This window comes from Python bivittatus, unplaced genomic scaffold (genome assembly GCF_059951505.1).
Source record: "Python bivittatus isolate LINGU-HERP-01145 unplaced genomic scaffold, Pbiv_v1 ctg000480_np1212, whole genome shotgun sequence".
Classification (NCBI taxonomy): Eukaryota; Metazoa; Chordata; class Lepidosauria; order Squamata; family Pythonidae; genus Python; species Python bivittatus.
The window spans coordinates 61,604,185-61,618,139 of NW_028277075.1; the positions used below are offsets into that span (position 1 = coordinate 61,604,185).

The 13,955-nt window shown below is 38.0% G+C and overlaps 1 long non-coding RNA gene across 3 annotated transcripts; it reads right to left on the reverse strand.

Moving 5' to 3' along the window:
- Positions 1-1,198: 1,198 nt before the first annotated feature.
- On the reverse strand, positions 1,199-8,755 carry LOC148214992 (uncharacterized). Of its 3 annotated transcripts, XR_015797117.1 has the most exons (4): positions 8,636-8,755; positions 8,204-8,421; positions 7,129-7,259; positions 1,199-7,013 (listed from the first exon to the last, which is right to left on the reverse strand). It is a non-coding gene; the product is annotated as an uncharacterized LOC148214992 (long non-coding RNA). The 3 variants fall into 3 exon arrangements; XR_015797116.1 differs by having other exon boundaries at positions 1,199-7,259; positions 8,239-8,421; XR_015797115.1 differs by having other exon boundaries at positions 1,199-7,259.
- Positions 8,756-13,955: the final 5,200 nt, after the last annotated feature.

Sequence of the window (13,955 nt, forward strand, 5' to 3'; positions counted from 1 at the left end):
ACTCCAAAAAGTGGCTGCGACACTCAGGATATCCTAGTATCCAGCAGTTTCCTAGTCAAAAAGCAAAGCCTGGGTGATGGTGGGGAAGATGGGGTCTTACTCAATTCCTTTTGAATCTAACCAGTTACTGGCATTCATATACTATCAGGAAAATGACAGTTAGGAGACCCTCCCAAGAAGTTTTCCAGGAAACCAGATTTTGTTACTCCAGAAGGCTCCTCCTTAATAAGTGTGACAAATTTCATACTGACAAATATTTGTGGCAGTTTCTTTTCTCTGGAATTGTTCTTTTACTTTTTTGCAGTGTTTTCCTTACATGTTGAGACATCCCTGATCAGTGGCATTCTTGTTGTTGTTGTATTACTACTACTATTACTACTACTACTATTACTATTACTACATAATTCAGTGTAACTGCAGTACCAAACTTCACTGTTAAATTAGGTTATTTTGAAAGTTTAACAACTGGCATGTTCAGCCCCTTGTATTTTCTCACTATTGATTCTGACTGGGGATTAGTAATGAATATATTCTCTTAACTGTCAGTATTTCTTCCTGTGGAGTGGATGGCTTTAATTATGCATTTCCCTTGCTTTTCTCATTATTTTCTCTTTTAATAGTGAAATAACATGGTTACTATAAAAGTGAAAAGTGGAGCTGAGAAGAAGTGCAAGAAAGCATAATTCAGGTCTCACCACTCATAAAAACTGACAGTGGATTAGTTTAGAAAGGCTACTGTATGAACAATTCATGAGATGCTATTTATTTAGCCTGCACAAGGACAGACTAACCTACTCAGTAGCTGGATCCTCAGTTTAGGAAGTAGCCTTTCCTAGATTGTGCTGGTTGGGAGTAGCTCTTCTCAATATGTTTCTGCTTGTCAAGCATTATTTCAGTAATCTGGAGCTCTGCCCTCCCTATTTAAACTGTGTGTGTGTGTGTGTGTGTGTGTGTGTGTGTGTGTATGAAACAGAGAGAGTGAATATCAGATTAGGGTAAAATTTGCAGAAATGTTACATTATATACAGAAGAGCCATGCCAAATTTCATAGAAAATGGTACAAACCTTTAAGCTACATCCCTTTATAATTTATTTTTAAACTATTTCACCAGAGTGGGACAAAACCTTGATTTGTACTAAGAAATTAGGACTGTCAAATGTAACAGAAATTGATCCAGGAATTTTCAAACAATGCTCCTGATTTTATTTTAAAAATGCCCATAGTTTTATTTTGAGACAGAACATAATGAACATTGCAGCCCAGATGGATCCCATAGTGAAGGATACCTGTGGCATTTTACAGGCAAGTGGGTTAATGGGGTTTTCTGCAAACAGAAGTGATGATATCCAGGAATAATTATATTCCTTCCAGAATGTGATAGAGCCAGATCTTAAGGATTCAGTGTAGGGAGAAATTCCAGATTAACTCACTTGTATTTTTCATAAAATAAAATGTTTCCTACAAAACATTTTCTTATAGCTTCTGGAAAAAGATGAGAAACAGTTATGGGAAATAGTGAGGTGATCAAATGGTTAAATAAAAGATTCTCTCTCAAGTCCTCTCCACCCAACCTCAGAGATGCCTCAGTTGAAGCAAATGGTTAGAGTCCTATGGCAGGGGTCATTCTGATTTGAGGGCAGACCACTCAATTGCTAAATCCACTTGCCATCGACTTGAGACACAGTCTTTCATCTCTACTCAAATATATCTATAAGAATTTTTCTTCTCAATTCAGATCCTTATCAACATGCTTCACACAGAAAATAAGGATAAAAATCATTCTATTTCAAAGAAGTAGCACAAACCTTACAATGGGAATCTATATGACTTTCAAATATACATTTTTTCGAGCATCATTTATAAATAGATTTATTGCAGGCCTCTCATGCAAACTATCAGGGAGGAAATGCTTAAAATCTTGAAAGTTTCCCAGAAAAAAAAAGGAAGAAAAACACCAGAAGAATATAGATGAGTCACTGCAAAGATTCTAAGAAATTAACATCTTGTGTTAACATGTCATGAAAGGATACCTAATCTTTTATAGGAAATGAGCAAAGAGGTTGGCTGGCAGAAGAAAAACACATCCAAGATGCCTTCATTTCTTATTTTTCTGAGGATAATAGAGGATGAGTGTAGAAAGCACTAAAGTTAAAAGCATATGGTGAAAGAGGAGGTTAAGAATCCAAAGGAAATGGGAATGGATAGATCAAAGAAAAACAGGATAAAGAGTTAGGAAAAAAGAGAGAAAAGCATCTATCTATCTCTTCATCTATCCATCTCTCTATCCATTGACAATTTCATCAGCATATCCTTGGCATAATTCACTTCAAGCATCATATTTCAACTTTTAAACAGAATAAATATGACTGAGAAAATGAGCAGTGAGAAATTAGAAAATCTGCCAATAACATGAGCCAAGTGATGTGTGCTGAGTTGACCAAGTAAAATAAACAAGAAGTTTGAGTCAGTTCTTCTTATTAATAGAGGCTATATTAAAATTTCAATGTTAGTGAGTTTTCCATTGAGTAAAATTAACCCTTTGATAGTTCAACTTTGTCATAACATACATGGAGGTGTTGATTAAAAAAAATCCAATCCTTCACTTTCACTCCCACCAGCTAACATGCATCTGATGCAATAGATCGTCTTTTCTGTTGTGGTTTCATGCAGCTTCCTTCATTTCTGTGCTACATTTCACACTGCTCTCCAACCAGGTAGTATGACAGATCTTCAAGTGCTTTCTTAAAAGAAGAAATATAAACAACAGGTAAAAGTTTATTCCCTCCAGTTTCTTTTAAAAAAAGAAATTATTTATCTCACTGATTCAGCTTAGAGGTTAGCAACCAAGCACACATAGATGTTATTCTTAAGAAGTTGGACCACAATGTGTAAGACTGGAAGTTTAGAGTCATTTCTCTGAGAGTTGGAAATAATGTTATTGGAAATAATGTTATTCCTAATTAAGGCTACAATCATTTACACTTACTTGGAAGTAAATCCATCTTGAAGACTTACTTCAGAACAGGCCTGCATAGGTTCGTGCTATAAATGTGTTTGAGATATAAATATCTTCTATAGTACATCTATAATCCCCACCCCTACCCCAGTTAAGGATTAGATATTATATCACCTGATAAACCAGATTATCCTTTGGTTAAGGCTACCAGATCTGGATTGCAAAAATTTAGATGGCCAATAGATGGCGTTAAAAAGACAGAATTTTTATATTTCTTTGCTGTTATCTGGTGGCATTCTGGAGACTGGAGGCCTTGATTTAGTAGCTCTACTTTGAATAGGGTGCCAACAATGATAATACCATGAACACTCACTTTTAGTAGGCATGAATATTATACTTGTCCCAAAAGCATTTTATATTTCTGAATATATGCACAGAATGTTGTACTTACTTAATAATTTTCAACACCTTGAGTGATCAGGAAAGATAGCATATAATTACTTACATAAAATAAAATAATTCATGGATTTTTGGTCACTTGTCATTCAACTGCTGATCGATCCATCGATCTATTGATCTATCGATCTATCTATCACAATTCATGACAGAAATGCCATTTCTCTAGAAATCTCAAACAAGAACAGTACAATTTGTTATGATTTAGTGATCCCAATTTCACCCACTTATTTCAGAAATTAAATAACTCTTTTTTAAAAAAATGTTTGGAATCCTGCAGATGTCATCTACATATGATCATAGAATCATAGAGTTGGAAAGGACCTCAAAGTCCAATTCCCTATTTGGTATAGGAGCTGCTAAAGCATTTCAGACAGTGGGGTCTCCAGCTTCTGAGCTGGACTTCCAGTGAATGGGAACATTCCACTTCATGAATAGGAAGGGGAACATTCCATTGGCTGGCAGTGCTTACCATCAGGAAATTCTTTTTAGCATCAGGAAATTCCAATATCTTATTGGAATCTATTTCCTATAATTTCAACCCATTGATTCTGGTCCTGCCCTCAAAAGCAACAAGGAAGAAGTCCACTCCCTCCTCTGAATGATATCCTTTTAGATATCTGAAATCTGCCATCAGTCTTCTCTTTTGCAGGCTAAATATACCCTGTTCCTTTAATTTTTCCTCATACAACTTGGTTTCCAGGTCCCTCACCACCTTAGTAGCCTTCCTCTGGACTCCTTCCAGTTGGTTGATGTCCTTTTTAGCCTGTGGTGCACAGAACTCGACATGATATTCCAAGTGGGGCCTGTCTAAGGCAGAGTAGAAAGGAACAATTACTCCCCATGATCTGAACTCTGGGCTCTTGTTAATGCATCCTAAAATAACTTTTGCCTTTCTAGCAGCTGCCTCAAAGTGTTGGCTCATGTTCTACCAGAACACCCAGATCTTTTTCGGTTGTTTGTACTATGGCCAAGCCAAGTCTCCCCTACCCTATATTTGAGTCTTTCTTTTTCTTTTTTTCCCTCCCCAGATGCAAGGCTTTACATTTCTCCCTGTTACACTTCATCCAGTTCCTTTAGGCCCACTTTTCAAGGCTGTCTTTCTCTTCTAAAGTTTCGTGTCATCTGCAGATTTGATAATAATCTCTTCAATCCCTTCATTCAGGTCATTAGTAAAAATATTGAACGCACAGACCCCAGGGAGAGCCCTGAAGCACTCCACATGAGGAGGAGGAGGATACCCTCATCCTAGGATAGCGTCCCCAACTTGGATGGCAAATATGAGAGCTGAAATCCACTATGTCTGGAGATCATTAGGCCAAAGAAAGCTTGGAGGTTCTGTGAGCAGAATCCAACTAATTTCCATTCCATTAAAATGAGGCTTCTGTATGAAAAGAAAAACAGTACTCTTTTTAGCAGTTCCATCCTACCACCTACCCTCTCCACAGCCTTTCAAATCTTCTCTAGAGGGCCTTTTCACCCTCTAGTGTAGATTTAAGGAGGGAAAGGAAGGGGCAGGAAGATTAAATCACTGTCAAGGTTACCTTCCCCACACCCCACTGATAGGATGAATTGGATGGCACTCACATAAATATCCTGGCAATATGCCATTGATAGACAAACCCTCCACAAATTAGTCTAATCTCTTTTAAAGCTATCTAAGGCAGAGAGGTACCTATAGTTCAGTTTCCTGTTGGTTAAATGGATAACATTAATTAGACCTTGGAGGCACTAAACATAAGGATGTAATTGTTACTTGCTCTTGTCACACATTATTTCAATATCTGGTTTTGGTTGCTGAACTATCATCCCCTTCTCAATCAGGAGATAATACTTTACCTCCAGTGATGATGATGACGATGATGATTACAGTTATGATGTTACTCGTGACACAGAAAGAATCTTAGAGTACAGGTTCTAGTATGATGAACAAAACCATAAGACAGTGAGCATTCAATCTGCACTTTTTGGGGAAAAGCGACTTAAAATCCCAGATCAAGCTGTCAAGTGATTACAACAGATGACTGAAGAGTATGCAGTAAGCAGAGATAACCTCTGTAGCATGGCATCAGTTTGTATTTTTAAGAAAACCCTCCCTTGACAACATGGAGGTGGATCCTGTCTCTTCCTTCACAGATACTCTGAATTTTCCACATTATAGGCATGAGAACACAGTCATGTTAAAATATTGTTGTCCTTGTCTCTCTTCATAGTGCATCCTTATCCATAGCCCATTATAGCATTTTGGCAAGATTATTCATACCCCCTGCCTTCAATTTGCTATCTGATCCCTTCTGCTAGTCCTCAGGAGCTTTAAATAGTCAGCATAATTTTCAAGGCACGTTTGAGCTTGTCCTTAAACACTCCAGAAATAATCCTTGAGAGTTTGCCCAAGTGTGTGTTTCTTAAACCCCACCCGTGGACCTCACTGAGGTCACACCTCACAGAAAACTGAAATGCTGTTCCCAGATAGATGACCATGTGGCATATAGCAGAAGGCTATAGAATTGGCACCAGTATTTTGTTTCTGCAAGCTATCTATCTTCATAGTGAAGCTCTTATGAATAAATCCTGAAATGAAGACTGCCCTAAGAAAGGAACCCAGATATCCACAATGAGATGAATGTGAATGAAACCATTGTTTTCCATGTATGTTTATATCATTTATCTAAAGGCATGTGTATGGAAGTAGAAATGCCAAACACATACTTTCAGAATTATGGTATGCCTTTCTAGTACTTTCTACATATATTTATCCATTCTGATATATATCTACACTACAGTGTGATATCATAGTTAAAATTCTGGACTAGAATCAGGGAGGCACAGAATCAAATCCACCTTCATCCAGAGAAGCTCCCCAGTTAATTTGCAGTGATTCACTAACAGCCCAACCTACCCCACAGAGTTGTTGAATTAATAATATTGTGTATGCTATTTTGAGCTCCGAGTCTAAGTACGTATGTATGTATGTGTATATGTATGTATGTATACACTTGTATCATTTGCAGACTGTCCCAATCAACTAAGACTCTGGTAAATGTATGTGCGTGCCTATGTGCATGTGTACATGCACGCACACACACACACAATGCTTCATTCTGTTAAGTGAGAACATGTTACAGGCATTTTGGCAAGACTTGTGATCTACCTTTTGATAGTTTAAATCATGGGTGGGAAAACAGTAGCCTTCAGATAAATTAAAATGCACAGAGCTAGGTGCACTTCTGCATGATTCAGTGTATCCTGACATTTTTTTTCCTATACTTGAACTCTTTTGTATGCTCAGGGAGCAGATTGAGCAACTAAGTACTTGAAAACTATTAAGATATTACCTCTGTGAATTTATTTTCCTCATTTTCCATTTCATCCAATCTTCCCAGTGAAATAGAGGACTTCCAGATGGTGTAGACTACTATCTTTCTCATCCTGAATGCTGGCCATGCATACAGTATATGTCTGGTAAACATATAACAAAATTCATACAACTCTATATTCCTGAACTACAATTTTCACCATCCTCTGTCAGCCTGTTCAATGAGAAAGGATGCTGGGAGCTCTAGATCAACAACATCTGGAGGATCCTCAGATATACTACCCCTGTTTTAAAAGAATCAGAACAGCACTTTAATTTCTTAAGACTAAGATATAATGCTTCTCTTAGTAAAATCTAAGATACTACTGAGCTTTTGTGCCACTGTTACACAATACTCACAGCTGTAAGAATCACAAAAACTTTGTCTTCTTGGCAAATCATTTTCTCCAGCCATTTGCTGTGGCATAATTTGGCCTTTGATTTTGTTTTCCATGTGAAGTAGTCCATATTTATCCTTATTGGATTTTATTCTGTGAGAAACATGCATTGCTGACTGAGATTGTTTCTTCTATGTTCAATATATCTGTTAAAACTTATTTACTATAAAGTCATTTTTTCTATCACTCTATCATCCGAGTCATTAATAAAGCCCTACAACACTCCAATTGAATCTTCAAAATCTTACTAGATATAGAAGTGTACAAACAAAGAGACAGGAAGGATCATTATATATAATTTCCCCAGGAAAAGATGAAATTTTTCAGCATTCTCCAAGATTCCAAAAAGTAGGATAGAGGGAATATCACTGTGTTCTTCTCTTTCCTCAATGAGGTTTAGTTATTTGTTTATTGCTGGTGGCAACAAAAGTAACAAGCGCATTGACAAATTGGCCATCATTTGGAGGAAATTCAGGATGGACTGGGAAAAAAAAATCAAATGATGTATACCTCAATGCTATACCATTCTTCTTCATTAAAAAACATACTGATTTTTTTTTTCTTTTCAAGAAAATAAACCTGCCTTATGGTAGTTCATAGTCTGAATTGTCAAGTTGCAATCCTATTAGGTGTCTCACTGCGTGAAGATTTTTTCTTGTTTTATCAATGCTCAACAGAAGTACATATCAGTAAAAGATTGGAAGAAGAAGAAGAAGAAGAAGAAGAAGAAGAAGAAGAAGAAGAAGAAGAAGAAGAAGAAGAAGAAGAAGAAGAAGAAGAAGAAGAAGGGGGAGGAGGAGGAGGAGGAGGAGGAGGAGGAGGAGGAGGAGGAGGAGGAGGAGAGGGAAAGAAATGTTCATGCAGAATTGTAGCGTGCATACTTGTATATTATATAATACAATCACATTAAGGGTATGGTTGTCTGCAACATATATGATTATCTAACACACTTTTTTTCTGCGCAGCATCTCTGAAAGCCAGAATATTTATGCAACTTAGCACAAACAGATATGTTTAAATACAAATTTCCAAAGTACCTGCTTATTTTTATGCCACATTTCTGAATACATACTGTTGTTGTTGTTGTTGTTGTTGTTTTAGTGAGAAAGGAGAGGTGGCACTGGACTCCTCTCATTCATGCTGCCCATGACATGATGTAGTCCACTTTGGCTTATTATTGCATTTTGATGTAAAAGAAATCCATGGTCAATTTCTTTTATATTTCTAACACACCATCATATCAAGATTTTCTCCTCTGATGTTTCGGCGGTGGAGAGAGAGAGAGAAAAAAAACAACAACCGAAAAGCTGTAGGAAACTGCACATGCAGCATTTTCTGTATAAGATTTGGGGATAGAAATCCCTAATTTAGCCTTCCCTTTCAAAACTCTCCAAAAACCAGACAGAATGTTGGAAGGTTCTACAGTCATCATCACAAAACAAAGAGCAAAAACGGTTCTCTACTGGTACCTGCTACTTTTCCATGGAGAAGGGATCGTGCCATGAGCTTTAAGAGCAAGAGAATTAAGAAACAAGAATCCTCTCTTGTCAGAAATGTCCTTAAGATCACCCAGGGCACAGGTGTCAGCTGCAGGCTGTCACAAAGATAACACAGAACTTGATACAGCCAAATAAATAATTACATGAGGCAATATGATAAGACTTCCTTTACTATCTGCAGGAGATGATGTACATACACAGGCTCATTCATATATTCATGCATGGAATGCCAATGCTGGATACAACTAGATACAACTCAGCAGACTCTCCCCTCTCTCTTTTCCAACTGTGCTGTATGTATCCTGCATTTGTGGCTGACAATGGCTCCATGGTGGTTAATTGATCCCATTATTGCTGATAATTTACTTCCTGTTTACCTACAGAGATTCCCACAAAGCCAACTCCAGACATATACAGCTGTCATGATATCCTACAAAGCAGTCAATGGAAACTGCTTTTCATCATTCTTATCCCATCCGCCTACCCTATATAAATTATATCTACTTTCTGCATTTGTTAGTGCAATGTAATGTCCTGGGAATAATGACACTATTGAGCACAATAGGGACATTTGTAAAGTAAGGATGCTGTCACACATTACAGTTAGGTAATTATCGTAACAGTGACCGCATCTTAAATCTGGGGGGAAAAAAATAATAATAATCCAGGCTGTAGTTCCAGGGAATGGACACAATTTGTGACAGATTTTGTCCCCAAAATTCCCCTTTCTCAAGGAAAATAAAGAGGAGGAGAGGCAGAAGAGCTCTAAAACAAAGACACATTTCCCCTTATTACCAGCAGGGGTCATGCATGTGACAGGATCAATTCAGGTAATAAGTGACAAGTCCTATCATTCCTTCAAAGAGAAAGGTTTGGTCAAGGAAGGGCTGTTTCCCGTAGAAGCACATCTCTTCTGCACTCCCCCAGGCTCCCCTCCGTCTCCACTTCCCTGGGGTTCCAGCTTTGCCAAAGCACAGAGAGTTCAAAGAATCATCCCCCTGTGTGGACGCCGACCACAAGAGGTGGGGAAGAAGAAAGGGAAGTGGAGGATTTGTCGTCCCCCCCCCCCCCCCGCTGCTGTCAGTCTCCAAGTGTGTGGGCGTTTTACGGTGCCAATTCACGAGGTGTGGGAGCTGAACACCTCGCGCCCTGCTTTTGCCCACCCCAGCAGCGTGTCCTCCCGGTTCAAGCGTCTGCTTGTCACATTTCCTTTCCTTGGTGTGCACTTTACGACTTCAAAGGCTCGCTTTTAGTTCACAAAGGTCACAGGGCAAAGGTCAATGGGCACAGTTTGACCTCTCCCTCACCCACCAAAGAGGAAAAGAGGGGAGAAAGACTTTTAAAGGTTAATCTTTCTTCCCCCCTCTCATTGTTTCGAAAAGTTTTGTGGAAGGAAACAATGGGCTCCTTATAAGCTCACCCACTTCCACAGGGGGCTCCCCTATGTGGAAAGCATAAATAGAACACACACATATGCACCCAATATTCCACCTGAAGGAGAAACTAGAGTTAAGAAAATCATGTTGGAATGTAACAGATATGTTGATGTCTTTTAAAGAGCCAGTTGTTTCATTTCATATTTTAAACACAAACATACACACAGATATGCGAGCATGCATGTGTGTGTGTGTGTATAAAAACACTCATTCGCCCTAGGGTATTGAGGAATAAGTTAACATTTCACAAAGCTCTCCACAGCTGGTGATTATATCCTTTGCAATGTGTACAAAGACATTCAGAAAAGGAGCAGAGAAAGTAAACAGTATCACTTCTGGGGAAGATTTGGGGGTGGGAGGGAGGAGGAGGAGAAGCAGATGAAATTTAATCTGGCAAGCAGCCCAGCCACCAACTTAAAACAATACAGAGAAGGGAAGCCAAAGAGGAAAGAAAAACAGAGGGGAAAGTGTGGAAAGACCGACGTGCATTAAAGGGGTGGGGGGGAGAAAGCCCTCCACAAAGGTTTCAAGAATCTTTGGGGGCCACTAAAGAGCAGATTAGATTGCAAGACTAGGCTTCAGGGGGCTACATTCCTGTCTCATTATATAATGTGTGTATGAGCATTCTTAATTGAATTGGCAGAACCCCCAGCTGTTTACCTCTCTGGAAAAAATGAGAGGAAGGCACCGGGCCTTGGAAAAGGCAGACACAAAGTCGGGGCCTTGGCATCCAGGGAAACAAAAGTTGAACATAGCCCTGGCTTGCTGTCTAGTTTAACCATTCATTTTAGAACTGCTTTGCCCTGAAGTACCTGAATGTAATCTCTGTCTTGTGACTTTTTAATGCAAGTCTCGCCTATAACGTCTGTGCAAGGCATGGCTGGGGAGAGGTGTTGATTCTGGACATGCTGTAGGCTGTTGCTGAAGGATTAAATTAAACAATCCTGCTACAATGCTTGGGCTGATATGGGCATGGTTCACATGCTTCATCAGCAACACAGAAGCAGAACAAAAAAAAAATGCCACTATGATGTATGTGGAAATATGTGCTACTGCAGGATATCATTTCTGAAATACATTCTTAAGGCAGACTTCATTAACCCAGTTATCATCCATCAGTCACCAAGTCACGTATAAATTATGTCTTAGTATTAGCCAAACAGGAAAGGCACCACTCAGTGCATACGTATAGCCCAAAATCATATGACTTCACTCAATCCTATATAGACACCTTCCATATATAACATACATTAGTACAGACCATGATTTCTCTGCATATAAGAAAGTACTATTCATCCTAACTCTAAGAACACCCAATGGAATAATCTGACCAAGCAGCGATGCTAAGAACCATGATCCAATTGCCGCAGGCCCTACATATGGAGAAGTTCACCAACTAAATTAGATCTTGGTCAATATATGAAGCGATCAAATACGTCAATACTTTTCATTGAAGACAGTGACATCAATCAAATCAAATAAATTCAAGAGTTATTTATTGCCATAATTTATTTTTCAATACAAACCTCTATTTATTGGCTAGTAACTTCAATGGTAATACAAATGGAGGGGGAAATGTCACAGGAAGTAGTGAGGAAAAACAGGATGGGTCTCAAATGGATGTGGTAAGGAAGACAAAGGAGGAAATGAGCTAGCAGAAGAGGGAAAATCCAGCAAGAAGAGCTTTTCAAATATATCTGCAGCAAGAGGGTGACAAGGGTAGTGGTAAGCTAATGGCTTACTTCAAATAAAGGGATCTTAACAAATGACCAAGACAAAGCAGAGTAATTCAACTCCTGTTTTGCCTCTTTGCATCCAAGGAAAATGGTGATTTGAGTAGCATAGACTGGGCACAAACACAAAGGGGAGGGTACAGATTAGTAAGGATGTGATAAAGGATTTTCTAAGTAATTTGAATGCCTTCAAGTCCCCAGACCCTGATGAAAGGTACCCTAAAATATTAAAGGAACCGGCTAAAGAGCTGTTGGGGTCTGTCAATTATCTGGAGAACTGCAGAGGTGCCAGAGGATTGGAGAAAAGTAATGTGGTCCCATTCTTTATGAAAAGAAAAAAAGAGGACTCTAGTAATTACTGACCATTTAGCTTAACATAAACAACTGGAAAGTTGTTAGAGCAGATAACAAAGCAAGCCGGTTTTAAGTATCTTAAAGACAATGCTGTGATTGCTAACAGTCAATATGACTTTGTCAAAATAGGTCACAAGAGACAAATCTCTTCTTATTTATCAAGGTATCTACTTTATTGGACAAGGAGAATATTTGATGTCTCCTGTTTTGTTTTGTTTTTTCCTTACTGGTATTTTTTTTTCCAATTGCACTATTTTTAATTTCCTTTTCCAGAAGTCCCAGCTAAATACAACACCTTTATCTTTAGGAATTTTTCCCATGGCATCTTCCTTACTATTTCTCTTAGTTTATTTAAAATCTGACTTTCTAAAATTCAGAGTTTGAATCTAATTTTGATGGAGCTTTAAAAAAAAATTCAAGAACATTTTTAATCTACGGTGACTTGCACTCACAGTTCCTACCATTTTAGTATCTTCATTCAATTCCTCACTGTTGGTAAGAACCAAGGTAACAGATCCCCTAATGCCCACCTCAACATTTTGAAAGATAAAATTATTCCCAAGACAAGTTAAGAATTTATCTGACATCTTGTACATGGCAAAATTAAGTCTTCTAACAGATGTCTGGGTATTTGAAAATCTTCCATCACAACCACTTCATCATTTTTTGAAGCTTCAGTTATCTGTCTTAATAAATCTTCATCTACCTTTTCTGATTGATATAGTAGTCTGTTACTTTGCCCTTTTATCTTAATCTAGGTGCATTCAACACTCAGTCCAGTGGATCTCTATATAGGTAAGTTCATTCCTCATACACAGTGCTGAACCACCTCCACCCTTATGTTGCCTATATTCTTAACAAGGGGGTATCCATCAAGCCCAGTGTTCCACCAAGTTTCTGTAATCCTTATTACACCATACTTATCTTTGCACCTCATGACTTCTAGCTCATCTTGCTTGTTACCAGTATTTTGTGAATTACAAAGATATGGATTAGATTCCCTAGGTTCAGTCACTCTTTTCCTTTATGGCTGTATTTCTTTTGTTTATTTGTTAAAGTAGTATTTTCTACAACATTTCACTTTGCTGCTGTATTCAATCTGTTACTTACCAGTTTACTACACATCAATAGTCTTATGATTCCCACACCTTTGTATTTTAGTTCAAAGCCCTCCTGACCAGGTTAGCCAACATTGTCCAAAGCTGTATTTTCCCTCCTTAGTGAGATGAATTCCATCACGGGAAAGCAGTTCATTCTCCTTTTACTGAAAAATCCAAACCTTTGTTGTTTCCACCAACAGTGTAAGCTTTGGATCATTTTCCTCAACAAATAAATTAACAAGTATGTTTTTGACTCATTTGTTGAACTGGTTTCTCTTTATCTAGTTTTAGGACTTGTGTGGAGAACATATGTTTTAGGTCATATTTATGCAGAAATATTGAAAATTCAAAAGGGTTCACAAATTGTTAAGCACCACTGTATTCTATATTAGAAAGAGTTACATAATATTTCTACATTATTATTCTCCTGATTTTTCTAAAAATTTGTAGGAAGCCAACAGTTCTACATAAAAGTGTGACATGGGAAGGGGGTGTTATATTATAATTATAGCCTGAGCCCATACAAGCTTATTTAGATGTATATTCCACTTCTTGGTGAATCTAAATTATTCATTTAACTCAGACTTTTAGCTCATCAGTAAATTAGATGGAATTGTATTGCCTTGCAAGGTTGCATTTGGTTAATATAATTCCTAAAAAAATCTCT